This window comes from Hippocampus zosterae, chromosome 10 (assembly GCF_025434085.1).
Source record: "Hippocampus zosterae strain Florida chromosome 10, ASM2543408v3, whole genome shotgun sequence".
NCBI lineage: Eukaryota > Metazoa > Chordata > Actinopteri > Syngnathiformes > Syngnathidae > Hippocampus > Hippocampus zosterae.
Window position 1 is genome coordinate 2,507,133 of NC_067460.1, and position 17,001 is coordinate 2,524,133.

Sequence of the window (17,001 nt, forward strand, 5' to 3'; positions counted from 1 at the left end):
TCGCTAAATAGCCGCATGCAGCTCTGGAGCCGCGTGTTGCCGACCCCCAGGTGAGTGCGTCGGCCTCACAGTGCAGAGGTGCAGGGTTCAATTCCGGCTCCGGCCTTCCTGTGTGGAGTTTGCATGTTCTCCCCATGCTTGGTCAAAGACAGATGGAATAGGCTCCAGCATGCCCGTGACCTCCAGAGAACAGAAAATGGATGGATGGATGATCTTTGTCAGTTTATGCTTTCATCTTTGAAGGAAAATAATTCTGCAATTTAATCTAAGAACAACTGTAATTAAAACAAAAAAGTGTCAAAGGGTGATCCTCTGGCTACAAATTGCAAATCCTTACAAATGAGCCACACCCCCGAGAATAGATTAAACAAATTTGAACGATTGATTCCAAAGTTAACTGCAAGCTTATCCATTCAATGAAACAGTCAAATAAGGAGACGAAAAGCTCAGTAGGCTTCAGCCTGGTGAGAAATGTTTTTTGTTGAGAGGGAAGAAATTTCATCTGTGCTGTATGTTTACCCATACAGTACATTTGACAATAAAGTTTATCCAATCCAATCCAAATGGATGTCATTTTGAGGACAGCATGCTTGTGACAAAGGCATTGCTGTACAGAAGTACGCACCAGATGGCTGCTTGCCAAGGAACAGGGGGGTCAGTGGGTAACAACAGCACCTTAGGAAGAGAAACAGACTTTGTTTAGTGGTGTTAAAAGTTGTCTACAGCAATAATAACAGAGGTCAAGGCCTGTCGTTGTTGAAAAAATTAATAGTACCCGGACTGTGCGGTAAACTCAGATTAGTGATGGGTCCATGAGGCCTAATGAGGCGTGTCGACACACTGACACACTGTGTTAATACTATGCTGATACTATGTCGCTGACCACTGCCACCTTCTGGACCTTCAAAATCCCTGCAGCCAACCCACTTGACAGACTGAACTGACTGATTTGATGATGAAGTGTATGCAATATCATTCACATCCATGCATTCATATTGTATCATTCAATGTGTTTCAATAATGTGAAAATCATGTGAATGAGGATGCTTGAGGGCTTTGTCTTCACACATTTTTATTTAGAAACATAAGATGCTCCAGTGTTTTAAATTTCAGCCTGTGCATTTCTTGCATGCTAGTTCCCCTGCCGTGGAGAACATGCACACTATGGAATAAGACATGTCAAAAATCCGAGAGACACTAGGTAAGACAAGGAGATTTAAATAAATACCTTATTCTCCAAAAGGAGATCAAATGGCTCTACATGGCGGAAAATCTCAGTTTGTCCGGAAGCTTCTCCATTATACGCACGTACTGTAGCAACATCACTCGAGTGAAGCGCGTTTCACCAGTCGATACTCCGCTGCTCTCTGCTGTGCGCACGTGAACGCGAGCACGTACTCACGGCGTACTCACTAGCCTGGCCGATGTAATGATGGTCAGCAGACAAGGTTTACGTTTTATGTGACTTATGTGTTATTAAAATAACAACGTGGCAGAGTCGTCAAACATGCGGTGTGCTCACTCACAGTCACTTCCTGGAACTCCCCCTTATAGGTGGAGCCTGTCAATCAACTGGAGTATAACGTACAGTACAAACTTTCATAAAGCACTTCTCATATAATAATTATATGACAGCCGACATGACGCTCAAAGTCAGATGGACACGTTTTTCTGATAATCGTGGTGTTTTCCTTTTTGCCCAAATATATTTTTTTATTCGAGTGAGGGTGAGGTCTGGCTTGTTTTGGCAGTCGGCATCGAGTCGCCAGACGCACTTCCTTATAAGCACTGTGTGGCAGGCTTTTGCTGCGTCGCTGCCCCCTGGACTGAGTCGACACCACCTGGATTGTGTTAAGCAGCCTGAACTGTGTTGACTGCGCATGCGTTGACACTTCGCTGTCGCTGGACCCATCACTAGCGTCCATGCTGGGGCAGCATATTCATAATAATAATAATAATAATACATCACATTTGTAAGCGCCTTTCACAACAGTCAAGGACACTGTACAGCCAAGACCAATAGTAAAACACAGATAAAATAATAAATAAATAAAGAAAGATTTAAGGCGGGTAGGCAAGTCTGAATAGGTGGGTTTTGAGCTGGGTTTTGAATAAGGAAAGAGTCAATATTACGAATGTTGGGAGGAAGTGAGTTCCAGAGTTTGGGGGCAGAGCGACTGAAGGCTCTGCACCCCATTGTACTGAGACGGGCAGAGGGTAGAAGAAGGTGGAGGGAGGATGAGGACCTGAGTGAGCGAGAGGGAATGGAGATTTGAAGAAGATCTGACAGATAGGATGGCGCAAGGTTATGGATGGCTTTGAATGTATATAGAAGTATTTTGAAGTTGATTCTAAGTTTGACAGGAAGCCAGTGGAGCTGTCGGAGGATGGGGGTGATATGATGGAAGGAGGAGGTTCTCGTGATGATCCGGGCTGCTGAATTCTGAACAAGTTGAAGTTTATGCAAGAATTTTTGATGGACACCGAAGAGAAGTGAGTTGCAGTAGTCAATACGGGAAGTGACGAGACTGTGAAAAAGGATAGCGGTGGTGTGCGGAGTGAGTGAGGGACGGAGGCGGTTTATATTGCGAAGGTGGAAATGAGCGGACCGGGTAATGTTATTGATCTGGGAGTGAAAGGATAGTGAACTGTCAAGGATGACACCCAGACTCTTCACCTGGGGGGAAGGAGATATAGTGGCATTATCAATTGTGAGGGAGAAACTGTCGGCTTTGTTTAGAGTGGATTTGGTACCGACGAGTAGGAGTTCAGTTTTATTGCTGTTTAGCTTGAGGAAATTGTGGGTGAACCAAGATTTGATTTCTGAGAGACAGTGAGAGAGGGACGAGGGTGGGAGAGAAGCCTCGGGTTTGCTGGAGAGATAGAGCTGGGTGTCATCCGCAAAGCAGTGAAAGTGTAAGCCAAATTTGCGGAAAATGTTTCAGAGTGGAAGGAGGTAGACAATGAAGAGGAGCGGACCGAGGACAGAACCCTGAGGAACACCAGAAGAAACGGGGAGGGATTGTGAAGTAAAAGAATCAAGTTGAATGAACTGAGAGCGGCCAGTGAGATATGAGTGGAACCAATGTAGAGGGGTTTTGGTGATGCCTATGGTAGAGAGTCTATTGAGGAGGATGGGGTGAGAGATTGTGTCGAAGGCTGCACTCAGGTCAAGGAGGATGAGGATGGAGATATGGCCAGAGTCTGCTGCCATGAGAAGATCGTTTGTGATTTTTATGAGGGCTGTTTCAGTACTGTGACGGGGACGGAAGCCGGACTGGAATTGTTCATAAAGACTATTGTCGGTGAGGTGGGAGTGGAGCTGGGAAATTTCTCCAGAATTTTCGAGATGAAGGGAAGATGGAAAATGGGGCGTAGGTTATTGAAGTCATTGGGATCTGAACCAGTTTTTTTCAGGATTCGGGTGACAGCTGCAGTTTTGAAGAGCACAGGAACAATTCCAGTCGACAGAGAGGAATGGATAATGGCTGAGATGAAGGGAAGCAGAGAGGGTAGGCAGGATTTGACCAGAACTGTGGGGAGGGGATCAAGCTGACAGGAGGAAGTCTTGGATTTAATGATGAGGTCTGAAATTAATGAGAGATGGGGGAGTTCAAAAGAAGAGAACAGTTTGCAAGGGGTGAGAGGGCCAGATTCAGCAACACTCCTCATGGTTGCTATGTACACAGACCTGAGGTCTGACGGGTGCCAGCCCCAGGAGAAGCCTGAGAGCTTGTAGAGGACGTGGGTCCGATGTTGGATAGTCTGTGAGACAAAGCGTACATGCTCATTGAATGTAAGCTGTCTATCATATTTCAGCCCGAGGAAGGTTGGGGTGGGGTTTGTAGAGAGAAGGGCTTCCCCAAGAAAGGTATTTGGCTTCCATGAGGATTCTGCTGCATCCATGGTGAAGAAGGCCACCTCCGACTTAGATGAGTTGAGGGTGAGTTAAAGTCCCCATATACAAGGCCTTTGGGAGTCGCGAGTTGGGGGAGGATAGCGGCTTCTGAAGAAGTGGGGGTAGAGGAGTAGTGGGACCTTGCTGGGGGGAGATAAATATTGGTGAGGATAAGATCTTTTCAATGAGCAATAGGGATTAGAATCTGCTGGAGTTCCACTGGACCTGAATTGAGATTTAGCAGGCTGGAGAAGGGAACCCCCCTCCTCACATTAGTCATAAATCCACCACCTCTATGGAACTTGGTGCTGCTGCCTTTACGATCCTGACGGATGGCATCAAAGACCGTCGTGAGACAGGTTAGTTTTACCCTACTGATAATGTGTTGTCGCGATAGCAATCCTGCTCAGTACGAGAGGAACCGCAGGTTCAGACATTTGGTGTATGTGCTTGGCTGAGGAGCCAATGGTGCGAGGCTACCATCTGCGGGATTATGACTGAACGCCTCTAAGTCAGAATCCCGCCTAGATGTGCCGATACCATAGCGCCGCCCCCCCCCGGTTGGTCAAGGTTAGCGGCTCCGGCCGCGCGGAACGCCGTTCCACACTGGGCTGGGGTGCACCCGGATGATGGGTGCCCCCTCTCCGGTTTATCACACCGCATGTTTGTGGAGAGCATGGTGCTAAATGACTTGCAAACGACTATGATTTGATTTAAAGAGGTCATTCCAGCGTTTCTTTTTACTTGTGACTATGCGAGTTGTTGTGTCTTCAAGGGTTGACTCTTTTGACTCTTGGATCAGCAGGATATCGACCTTGTTTGACTTTGTGAATTCAGCAAACTTGGCTATTTTCATTCCGAGGCTGTCATAATTCCACTGCATGATGGTAAGGCCTTGTTGGGACAGGGGAGGGAGGGTGGTTTGCTTTGTTGTTGGGGCTGGTTAAATGAGGGGGACTGAAGTAGCAATACAGGTTTGACAGGTCCGCCTTTGTTGTCGCCTAAAATGGTCTAAGGCGGACCTGGTTTCGGGGGCGCATTGGTTTTGGAAATGCCGGCGACAGATTGAACAGAGCAAAGGGTTGTTTAGAAGAAGTGAGTTTGGCTTTGCAGGGGGGGTAGGTGATATACTTATGGAAAGATAAAGCTGGAGTCGTTGGGAGTGGTGAACTCAGGGATGTGATGAGAGTGGGGTCATGGGTGTTGCAGGTGCAGCAAATCCAGTTAGGGTTGGGAATGTAACGAGAGATTCCTGTACAGGATCTGTGAGCGAGGTTTGAGCAGGAGCTGCAGGTCAGAGGGGTAATGTTGGAGCGGATGATACTATGGCAGATGGAGCAGGGGGTTCGGTAGAGGTTGGGGTTGGGTTGGCTGTGAACTGACTGCGTACTCTGTGTTGTTGGTGGGGTTGTGGGGGGGTTGACTCTTTTGGGCTCGAGTCAGGCCGCTACAGGTCCTGTGGTACTCCCGTTGGCATGAGATGCAAACGATGCGGACAAAGTCACATCAGATGGTTTTCGAGCAGCCGGCGCAGATCAGGCCGGGGTTCTGCTCAATGTTGCCCGCCCGGAGGGACGGAGATGTAGGGCGGACAGTACAGCCCCGCTAGGTAAAAAGGGGGAGGGTGAAGTAATGTGCCTCCCGGGGCACAGTCTGGGTGGGGTGAGATGGATTCGCAGGTCCTGAAGGACCTCCCGCCAGACACCACGAAAAGGTTCCATGTTGTTGTCCAGGCGCTGCTGTTATTGTGTTGTTGAGTTTTGTATTTAATAAACCGTTATTTAACTTAAGTTTTTTACGAGTAGCACCCAAATTTCATTGTATGCAATACAATGACAATAAAGGCGATTCTGACTCTGATATGTACAATTCATGGGAAGTACACCTAATCAATAACTGATGCAGATCATATGACAAATATACTGAGTTGTGAATGAAAAATCCCAAAGCCCATTTTCATTTTATTTGCATACTCCACCTCGTGATAAACATGCAGTACGAGGAATGTCCAAACTTTAACAGCTACTTACATCAATTTTGCAATCAATGCTCAAAGAAAATTGGATTTCTCTGGCTGCTGCCAATTAATGCTTTTGTGTACATTTTTTTACACTAGTGATTCAAGCTTGAAATTACCAGTGAATTGCTGCATCTGATTTGCATATTTATTGCAGTAGAGAAAAAAGTGGTGGAGCCGACAGTGATGTTGGGGGTGGAGGTAAACACTGTGGAGAATGACTGATGTAGAGCTCCCCTCCTGCATTACAAATAGTCCATTATTGGGCAGACAGAGGAGCATAGACCGAGAGAGGTGAACAGAAATATAGACAGACAAACAATGGGATGGCATGAAACAAAGAGGATGAAAGACTTTCTTCAACACAACCGATTAAAGTTAAAGATAGTGGGAAAAGTCTACACGAGAGACCTCTGTCATCAACCCTTCCTTTCCCTAGTTTAAGTTCCTTCTGCATTTTATTGTTTTCCCCTGTCATATTTTTGGCAAAAGAGAAGCATCAAACCCTTTAGAGATGCTGACAAGGTAAAGATCAACAAAATCCCACAACAGGAGATTTGTTTAAGATTAAATCATAAATGTTCTCATGGTGAGTCAGACAGGAGAGATGACAAGATTATTAATGGAGGAGTTAAACCATGGGATTCAAGGACCACATCATTCAAGCCATATTTTTATTCATATGCTTTTGTATGCAATTTTCATCCATCGTTCAATCAATTTTCTTATCCACTTATCCTCACAAGGGTCACGGGGCATGCTGGAACTTATCCCAGCTGTCTTTGGGCAGTAGGAGGGGTACACCCTGAACTGGTTGCCGGCCGATCGCAGGGCACACATTGACGAACGTCCAAACTCCACACAGGAAGGCAAGAGCCAGAATCGAACCCTGCACCTCTGCACTGTGAGGCCGACGCGCTAAACATTTTTGACCACCGGGCCGTTGATGTCATTTCATTAAAAAGACAGTCAACAATCTTTACATGACTCTTAACTATGAAATTACATTGCAATGAATGAAGGAAAGAGAAAGAGGCCGCATTTAGAAGTGGAGATCGGGCACTGTACAAACATGCCCGAAACCAATTGACAAAGGAAATTAACATCGCAAAGAGAAGCTATGCAGAGAGGCTGAAAAAACAGTTCTCTGCTAACGACTCTGCATCTGTATGGAATGGCCTGAAAGCAATCACTAACTATAGAATGCCACCCCCCCAAACAGTGAACAATAAGGGTCTTGCTAATGAACTAAACATGTTTTTCTGCCGATTTGAAAAGGACACCCCCATTTCCCACACACACACACCTCTACCAGAAACCACTCTACCTACCCCCCCCACCCTCTTTTTCTCCACTACAGATCCACGAACAGGACGTGAGACGGCTCTTCAAGCAGCAAAAGATCAAGAAAGCTGCGGGGCCCGACAAAGTGTCCCCTTCCTGCCTGAAAGTCTGCGCTGACCAGCTGGCTCCGGTCTTCACACAGATCTTCAACAGATCCCTGGAGCTGTGTGAGGTCCCATCCTGTTTCAAACAGTCTACCATCATCCCAGTTCCCAAGAAATCGGCAACATCGGAACTGAACGACTATAGGCCTGTCGCCCTGACGTCTGTGGTCATGAAGTCCTTTGAACGCCTTGTGCTGAACCACCTAAAGAACGTCACTGGACCCCTGCTGGACCCTCTCCAGTTTGCCTACCGGGCAAACGGGTCTGTGGAAGACGCAGTCAACATAGGTCTGCACTACATCCTCAAGCACCTCGACAACACAGGGACCTACGCAAGGATTCTGTTTGTGGATTTCAGCTCTGCGTTCAACACCATCATCCCGGAACTCCTCACCCCCAAACTACTCCACCTCGGTGTGTCCCCTGCGATCTGCCAGTGGATCCTCAGCTTCCTGACGGGACGGACACAACAGGTGAGACTGGGAGCAACAACATCATCAATACGCACCACCAGCACTGGAGCCCCACAGGGATGTGTCCTCTCGCCACTGCGCTTCTCTCTCTACACAAACGATTGCACCTCAACAGATCCAGCTGTCAAACTCATAAAGTTCGCAGACGACACCACGGTCATCGGTCTCATCAAAGACGGCGACGAGTCTGCGTACCGGCAACAAGTGGAGCAGCTGGAGCTCTGGTGCGGCCGACACAACCTCGGGCTGAACACGCTCAAGACTGTAGAGATGATCGTGGACTTCAGGAAACATTCTTCTCCTCAGTTGCCCCTCACACTATCCAACTGCCCTGTGTCAACCGTCGAGACCTTCAAGTTCCTGGGAATCACAGTCTCCCAGGACATGAAGTGGGAAGTCAACACCATCTCCATCCTGAAAAGGGCCCGGCAGCGGATGTACTTCCTGAGGCTGCTGAGGAAGCATGGCCTGCCACAGGAGGTGCTACGACAGTTCTACACGGCAGTCATCGAATCAATCCTGTGTTCTTCTATCACGGTTTGGTTTGGGGCCGCCACAAAAAAGGACAAAATCCGACTTCAACGGACAGTTAGGACGGCAGAAAAAATCGTTGGCACCGCCCTACCCACTCTTGAGGACTTGCACACTGCAAGAATCAAGACAAGGGCACGGAAAATCCTCCTGGATCCCCCGCACCCTGCCCACCACCTTTTTCAGCCACTCCCGTCAGGCAGACGCTACAGATCCATGCGCACCAAATCCAGTAGACACTTAAACAGCTTCTTCCCTCTAGCCCAGTGGTCACCAACATGGTGCCCGCGGGCACCAGGTAGCCCGTGAAGACCACTTGAGTAGCCCGCCAGTGCCTGGACATTGTGATTTGCTAGTAGAAATTATGATTTAAAAATGCAAACATTGGCAGTACTGTGAGACATTTCGAAACACGATCAAAGTCTGACAATTTAAATCATCAAGTATTAAAAATAACACATCCTCATATTATTGAAGGTATTTTGGACAAATATGTTATTTCAGACGTGTATCAATTTGGTAGCCCTTCACACAATCGGTACACATGAAGTTGCTCTCACCCTCAAAAATGTTGGTGACACCTGCTCTAGCCATTAACTCCTTAAACAGTCACTGACATAGTCACTCTTCTTGCACCACAAAATGGTACTACAAAACTACTGGTATACTCTAAAATGGTTCAATGATTTTGTTGTTTACGATGATACTAGTGCAGCGTGTTATACCGGAGACAAATTCCTTGTGTGTTCTACATACTTGGCCAATAAAGATGATTCTGATTCTGATTCTGATTAGAATTATGCTTCATCGATCCATCCATCCATCCATCCATCTTCTACCACTTATCCAAAGTCGGGTTGCGGGGGCAACAGCTTTAGCAGGGAAGCACGGACGTCCTTCTCCCCAGCCACTTGTTCCAGCTCTTCCCAGGGGATCCCAAGGCGACATAGCCTGTCCAGCGTTTCCTGGGTCATCCGCAGGGCCTCCTGCCAGTGGGACATGCCTGGAACACCTCACCAGGGAGGCGTCCATGAGGCATCCTCATCAGATGCCCCAGCCACCTCATCTGGCTCCTCTCAACATAGAGGAGAAGCGGCTCGACTTTTGAGCCGCTCCTGGATGACCGAGCTTCTCACCTTATCTCTAACGGAGAGCTCGGACATCCTGTGGAGAAAACCCATTTCAGCCGCTCGTATCCGGGCATCATGTAACATTATACTTGGTGAAGAAAAATTAATAACAGGTGAGTGCGCCCCTGCGCTAAAGACAAACAACCATCCACATTCAAACTCACACCTCGGGACAATTTAGCGTGTTCCATTAACCTGCCATATGTTTTTGGAATGTGGGAGGAATGATTTGGACTGACACTGATGGTTTGGTAAACTTGTAAGCATGTTCTATGTTCTATGTTCATGTTCTGCTATAGTTATCCATCCATCAATCCATCCATTTTCTGATCCACTTTATCCTCACAAGGATCGCGGGGGGTGCTGGAGCCTATCCCAGCTGTCTTCGGGCAGTAGGCAGGGGACACCCTGAACCGGTTGTGAGCCAATTGCAGGGCACACAGATAAAACCATCCGCACACAAACTCACACCGAGGGATAATTTTGAGCAGAGCTCCGCAACTTTTTTTGCCCCACAGACCGGTTTCATGTCAGACAATATTTTCAGGGACCAGCCATTGAGGCCGGATAGATACAACAATATAATATGATATGACCTGCATGAAAAGTGTGCTATTTAACATTAAAAAAACCATAAAAATACACACAAATCATGACACGAGGAACGTCCTATCTGGCCGCAACATTCTGTGGTCGCTATGATAATATTTACACATGCCTTCAAAATAAGGCTGCAAATAAAAAGTGCATGTAAAATACAACTCACCATCGCCGCTTATTATGCAGAGTAGGCTTGGTGCGTGTGAATCTCCTGTTGAGATCAAGCCGTATTTATAATAAATAATAATACATTTTATTTGAAAGCGCTTTTCATCACACTCAAAGACACTTTACAAGAGCTCAAAACACAGGGTAAAAATGTGGACTTAAAACAAGCATACATAATTTACAAAAGCACATTTAGATAAACAAAAAGCAAAATGTTGAAATGAAATGTGCAAAATGAGTTGTGGCCGTAAGGTGGTTGGTGCCTGTCGTGGCGGCAATCCTCGTACTCGCTGGTGGACACCAGCAGTAAGGGATGCCGTCAAGCTGAAGAAGGAGTCCTATCGAGCCTTTATGGCCTGTGGGACCCCAGAGGCAGCTGACGGGTATCGACTGGCCAAGCGGACCGCGGCTTCGGTGGTCGCCGAGGCAAAAACCCGAGCGTGGGAAGAGTTCGGTGAGGCCATGGAAGCCGACTTCCGGACGGCTTCGAGGAAATTCTGGTCCACCATCCGACGTCTCAGGAGGGGGAAGCAGTGCACCACTAACACTGTGTACAGTGGGGATGGGGCGCTGCTGACTTCGACTCGGGACGTTGTGAACCGGTGGGCAGAGTACTTCGAAGACCTCCTCAACTCCACCAACACGCCTTCCTTTGAGGAAGCAGAGCCTGGGGACTCTGAGGTGGGCTCTCCTATCTCTGTGGTTGAAGTCACCGATGTGGTTAAAAAGCTCCTCGGTGGCAAGGCCCCAGGGGTGGATGAGATCCGCCCGGAGTTCCTCAAGGCTCTGGATGTTGTGGGGCTGTCCTGGTTGACACGCCTCTACAACATCGCGTGGTCAACAGGGAGAGTGCCTCTGGATTGGCAGACCGGGGTGGTAGTCCCTCTTTTTAAAAAGGGGGACCGGAGGGTGTGTTCCAACTACAGAGGGATCACACTCCTCAGCCTCCCTGGTAAGGTCTATTCAGGGGTGCTGGAGAGGAGGGTCCGTCAGGAAGTCGAGCCTCAGATTGAGGAGGAGCAATGTGGTTTTCGTCCCGGCCGTGGAACAGTGGACCAGCTCTACACCCTTAGCAGGGTCCTTGAGGGTATGTGGGAATTCGCCCAACCAGTCTACATGTGTTTTGTGGACTTGGAGAAGGCGTTTGACCGTGTCCCTCGGGGAGTTCTGTGGGGGGTGCTTCGTGGGTATGGCGTACCGAACCCCCTGATACGGGCTGTTCGGTCACTATACCACCGATGTCAGAGTTTGGTTCGCATTGCCGGCAGTAAGTCGGAACCGTTTCCAGTGGGGGTAGGACTCCGCCAAGGCTGCCCTTTGTCGCCGATTCTGTTCATAACCTTTATGGACAGAATTTCTAGGCGCAGCCGAAGCGTTGAGGGAGTCTGTTTTGGGGGCCTCAGTATTACATCCCTGCTTTTTGCAGATGATGTGGTGCTGTTGGCTCCTTCAAACGGGGCTCTACAACTCTCACTGGAGCGTTTCGCAGCCGAGTGTGAAGCGGTTGGGATGAAAATCAGCACCTCCAAATCTGAAACCATGGTCCTCAGTCGGAAAAGGGTGGATTGCCCCCTCCGGGTCGGGGAGGAGATATTACCCCAAGTGGAGGAGTTTAAGTATCTTGGGGTCTTGTTCACGAGTGAGGGCAGGAGGGAGCGAGAGATCGACAGGCGGATCGGTGCAGCGTCTGCTGTGATGCGGACGTTGTATCGGTCTGTCGTGGTAAAGAAGGAGCTGAGCCAAAGGGCGAAGCTCTCAATTTACCGGTCGATCTACGTCCCAACCCTCATCTATGGCCACGAGCTATGGGTCGTGACCGAAAGAACGAGATCCCGGATACAAGCGGCCGAAATGAGTTTTCTCCGCAGGGTGTCCGGGCTCTCCCTTAGAGATAAGGTGAGGAGCTCGGTCATCCGGGAGGGGCTCAGAGTCGAGCCGCTTCTCCTCCACATCGAGAGGAGCCAGACGAGGTGGCTTGGGCATCTGATTCGGATGCCTCCTGAGCGCCTCCCTGGTGAGGTGTTCCGGGCATGTCCCACCGGGAGGAGACCCCGAGGAAGACCCAGGACACGCTGGAGAGACTACGTCACCCAGCTGGCTTGGGAACGCCTCGGAATCCCCCGGGGAGAGCTGGAAGAAGTAGCTAGGGAGAGGGAAGTCTGGGCTTCCCTGCTAAAGCTGTTGCCCCCGCGACCCGGCCCCGGATAAGCGGTAGATGATGGATGGATGAAAAAGCAAAATGGGAAAAGAGATTAAAAGGTATTGAAAGCATTGCGAAACATGAGTTTTAAGAGATGATTTGAAGGATTGGAGGTCAGTACAGATGCGGATGTGTTGTGGTAGAGCGTTCCAGAGGGTCGGGCGGCGACAGAGAAGGCTCGGTCCCCCCAGGTTTGGAGCTTAGTCACGGGGATGGCGAGGAGGTTTGTGTTTGAGGAGCGGAGATTGCGGGAAGGAGTGTATTGGTAAAGAAGGTTGGAAAGATAAGAGGGGCCCTGATTGTGAAGGGCTTTATAGGTGAGTAGGAGCAGTTTAAATTGTATACGCTGGGGAACGGGGAGCCAGTGGAGGTCTTTAAGGACGGGGATGTGATCCCGAGTGCGGGTGTGGGTGAGTAGCATTCTGGATGTACTGTAGTTTATTGAGGAGTTTGGAGGTTGGACCTTAGAGGATGCTATTGCATTAGTCAAGGCGGGAGGTGATTAAGGCGTGGATGAGGGTTTGAGCAGCGTTGAAAGAAAGTGAAGGGTGGAGACGAGAAATGTTTTTGAGGTGGAAGAAACCAGTTTTGGTGATTTGGGTGATATGCTGGTCGAAACAGAGGTTATTATCAAAAAGGACACCAAGGTTGCGACAGTGAGAGGAGGGGGCAGGGGGCAGTTGTCAATAGTGAGGTTAAAGTTGGAGGTTGTTTGGGTGAGGGACCGAGGACCGATTATAAGCAGTTGAGATTTCATACAGTTAAGAGTGAGAAAGTTTGTTTGCATCCAGGATTTGATATCTGAAAGACAGTTAGGGTGGAGTGGGTTGTTGGGGTAAATGGATATGTACAATTGGACGTCACCAGCATGGCAGTGGAACTGGAGACCATGATGACGAATGATTTGGCCGAGGGGTAGAAGGTAGAGAATGAAGAGAAGAGGACCAAGCACAGAACCCTGGGGGACACCTCCGGACAGTGGGGCAGTGTAGGAAGAGCAGTTGTTGATGTGTATGAATTGTTTCCTGTCTGTGAGATATGAGTGAAGCCAGGTGATGACTTTGTCAGTGATGTTTAGGGATTGTAGGCGAGAGAGTAGGATGGAATGGTTGATGGTGTCGAAGGCAGTGTAAGGTAAAGAAGGATGAGGATGGAGAGTAGGCAGGAGTCAGAGGCGAGGAGGAGGTCATTGGTGATTTTAAGGAGGGCTGTTTCAGTGCTGTGTTGTGTGCAGAATCCAGATTGAAATTGTTCAAAAAGTTGGTTGTTGTCTAGGTATATTTTAATTTGAGATGCGACGGCACGTTCTATGACTTTGGACAGAAAGGGGAGGTTGGAGATGGGTCGAAGGTTGCTCATTATGTCAGGGTTGAGTCCGGGTTTTTTTGATAATGGGGGTTACAGCAGCCAGTTTGAGTGAGGAGGGGACATAGGCAAAGTTGAGGGAGGAGTTGACAATGTTCATGACGAGGTGGGAGATGGTGGGAAAGCAGTGCTTGACGAAGGAAGATGGGATGGGATCCAGTGTGCAGGTGGAGGAATTCATTGTTGAGATGATATTGGTGAGTTCGGCTATGGAGACAGGTGTGAATCCGGAGAGAGGTGGAGTAGTTGGAGTGATGGATGCTGATTGTAAGGGAGAGGGGGACGGGTGAGGTGGTGAGTGAACTATAGAGGATGTCGATTTTGGATTGAAAGTAGGATAGGAATGAATTGCATTTGTCAACAGTGAACAAGGTTGAAATATTTTTGAGGAGTTTGTTGAAGGTGGGGAAGAGAGCCTTTTGGTTGTTGGAGTCGGTGTGGATAAGGTTGGAGTCGTAGGTGGAACGGCTGGAGTTGAGTGCGGTCTTGTATAACTGAAGGTGATTGGTGTAGGCGAGGAGATGAACAGTTAAACCGGATATTTTATGGAGTCTTTCTAGCTGGCGTTTTCGGGGTTTAAGTTTGCAGAGTTCTGGGGTGTACAAGGGGGCTGAGCGAATAAAGGAGACAAATTTGGTTTTGATGGGGGCGAGTTGATTGAGACAGGAGGAGAGAGTGCTGTTGTAGTAGTTGGTGAGAACAGTGGGGTCATGGGACAGTGGAGGAGGTAGTATGGACAGGTGGTTGAGGACGGAGGTAGAAAAGTCAGTTGGGGAAACGGATTTGAGGTTTCTGAATGATATGGTGCGATTTTCCTTGGGAATGGGGGGAGGGAGGTGGAGGTCGAGAGTGATGGCCAGTTGATCGGAAATGTTGAGGTTGGTGCGAGAGAGTTTTTCAATGGTGAGACCGGTGGAACAGACCAAGTCCAGAGTGTGACCGTGGGTGTAGGTGGGGAAGTTGACATTTTGAGTGAAGTTTAGGCAGTCCAAAAGGTCAAGAAATTTAGAGGCATGTTTGCAGTTGGTGTTGTCGATATGGAAGTTAAAGTCGCCAAGGAGCAGAGTGAAGGGTGAGATCGGTGAAAACTGTGTGACAAAATCGGAGAATTCTGACAAAAATGATGGGTTGAATTTCGGGGGACCGTAAATGACAGCAATGACCAGGGAATTCGAAGGTGATATGTTCAAAGGACTCAGTGGGTGAGGCTGATATCGTGCTGATTTTAAACTCTATTTTATGGACTGATGCCACCCCACCACCTCGGCTGGTGAGGCGGGGCTTGTCCATGTAGGTGTAACCAGGTGGGGTGGCTTGGTTGAGTGAGAAGTAGTCCAGGTGTTTGTGCCAGGTTTCTGTGATAAAGAGAAGTCAAGGTTATTGTCAGTTATGAATTTGTGTAAGACGAGTGCTTTGTTGTTGAGTGAGTGGTTGTTAAATAGAGCCAGTTTGAGGATTTTGTGGTGTGTTGGTGACAGTGAGGATTGGGGGAGTGGGCGGAGATTGGTATTTGACATTTTAAAACATTTTCTCATTTGATTTTAGTAGTGAGGGTTGGCTGTGATGATGGATTGAATGGATTGAGACAGTGACAACTGTGGCCTGTAGGGGGGACTATGGCAAGCTGAAGTGCCGTGTGTTGGTAAAGTGGAGGAAGGGGAAGGTGCAGGTGTGTGATTTGTGACTAGTCAGCTTGTGGAGTGGTGGACAGCATGCTGGACATTTGCTGCCAGTATTCTGCTGCCTAGTTTCTTGGGGTGAAAACCATCCACCTTTAAAAGGGATGAACGGCGCCAAAATATATTAAAATTGTCAATGAAGCCCACATTGTGTGTCCTGCAGGCAGTTTGCAACCAGGTGTGGAGGCGAAGAATGCGGCTGAAAAGTGCCATGCCACGGTGCGGAGAGAATGGGCCGCAAATTAAAATTGATTTCCCCGTCGAGTTAAGGAACTGAAGAAGTTTGTTGAAGTGACCTTTGGTGATTTCTGACTGCCAGTGGGATAGTTTTGCGAGGATGATTTTTTTTTTCTGCTTGGCTCTTGACAAAGGCGGACGCTTTTTGCACAGCTCCCCTGCCCTCCCAACTTTTTTTCCCTGCTCGCCACTTAGTCTTTTGTGCTGTCTTTGTCCAACTTTTTTTTTTCCCTAGCCTCCTACTGTGTTTTCATCCGAAGAACTAACCATGGAATTAGTTGGCTGGTCTCTCGATGTAATCGACAACATTTTTTCGACGGAAAGAGCGGGCAGTGGGGGGCCTGCTTGCCCTCCGGGGACACTTGCTGCCGGATACGCCCTTGATCCATGGAGAAAGTGGAGACCTGTGTGCCTGACAGTACTATCCGTGGAGGATGTGGAAGACATCTACATCATTGGCCTTTTGATAACAGATATGCTGCTGTTTGGTGTTGGCAGCTTGCTGTTCTATCGCAAAATTCAACCGACGGGAGCGGCTCTATTGGAAGTGAAGAAGCTGCGCGAATGTCTAACACTCAGACTCAAGCGGTGACTGAGCTCAACCGCAATGTTGTTGCGACTTTTGCGACTTTGCGATTTTGGAGCGACTCCGCGCGATTGAAAATACCATGGAGACGTTGGAATCCACGCTGCGAAAGAATTTTCAGTTCTGAATGATTGCCGCCAGTGAGGAGATACAGACCAAGGACTCAAGGCTGTCTGGAATTGTTGGCGGCCATCTCTCCAAAACAAACAACGCTATCTGGCCTTTCCCATGGATGGAAAAACGCATGGAGTCTAGGGCCCCCACCACCAGCCCCCATCCTTCTCGGCCATGGACTGATAAGCCAGGACTGTCTTCATGATGAGCAGACCTCGACGAAGCAGCGATGACCTGTACACGCATACACATACACGACTGGACAAGCACACGAGCATACACATCCTTATTATCACCGTCTTCATCACTCCGATTCTTTTTCCCCCGTGACGTGGTTCGATAATTCGGAGCGCAACGGCGAACCGTGCAGCTGGTCATTGTTCGGCCCCGTCGCGGTCCCCCCCTCCCGTCCCATTCAACCTCCCCCTTATACATGTTATGTCTTGTGACTTGTTGTAACTGTCATATGCTTATTCATGTGCTAGGGTCTTTTTTTATCCTGGACTTAAATTATCCTCGGAAGAGGATCGTTCGAGCATGTTTTTTTTCCCTACC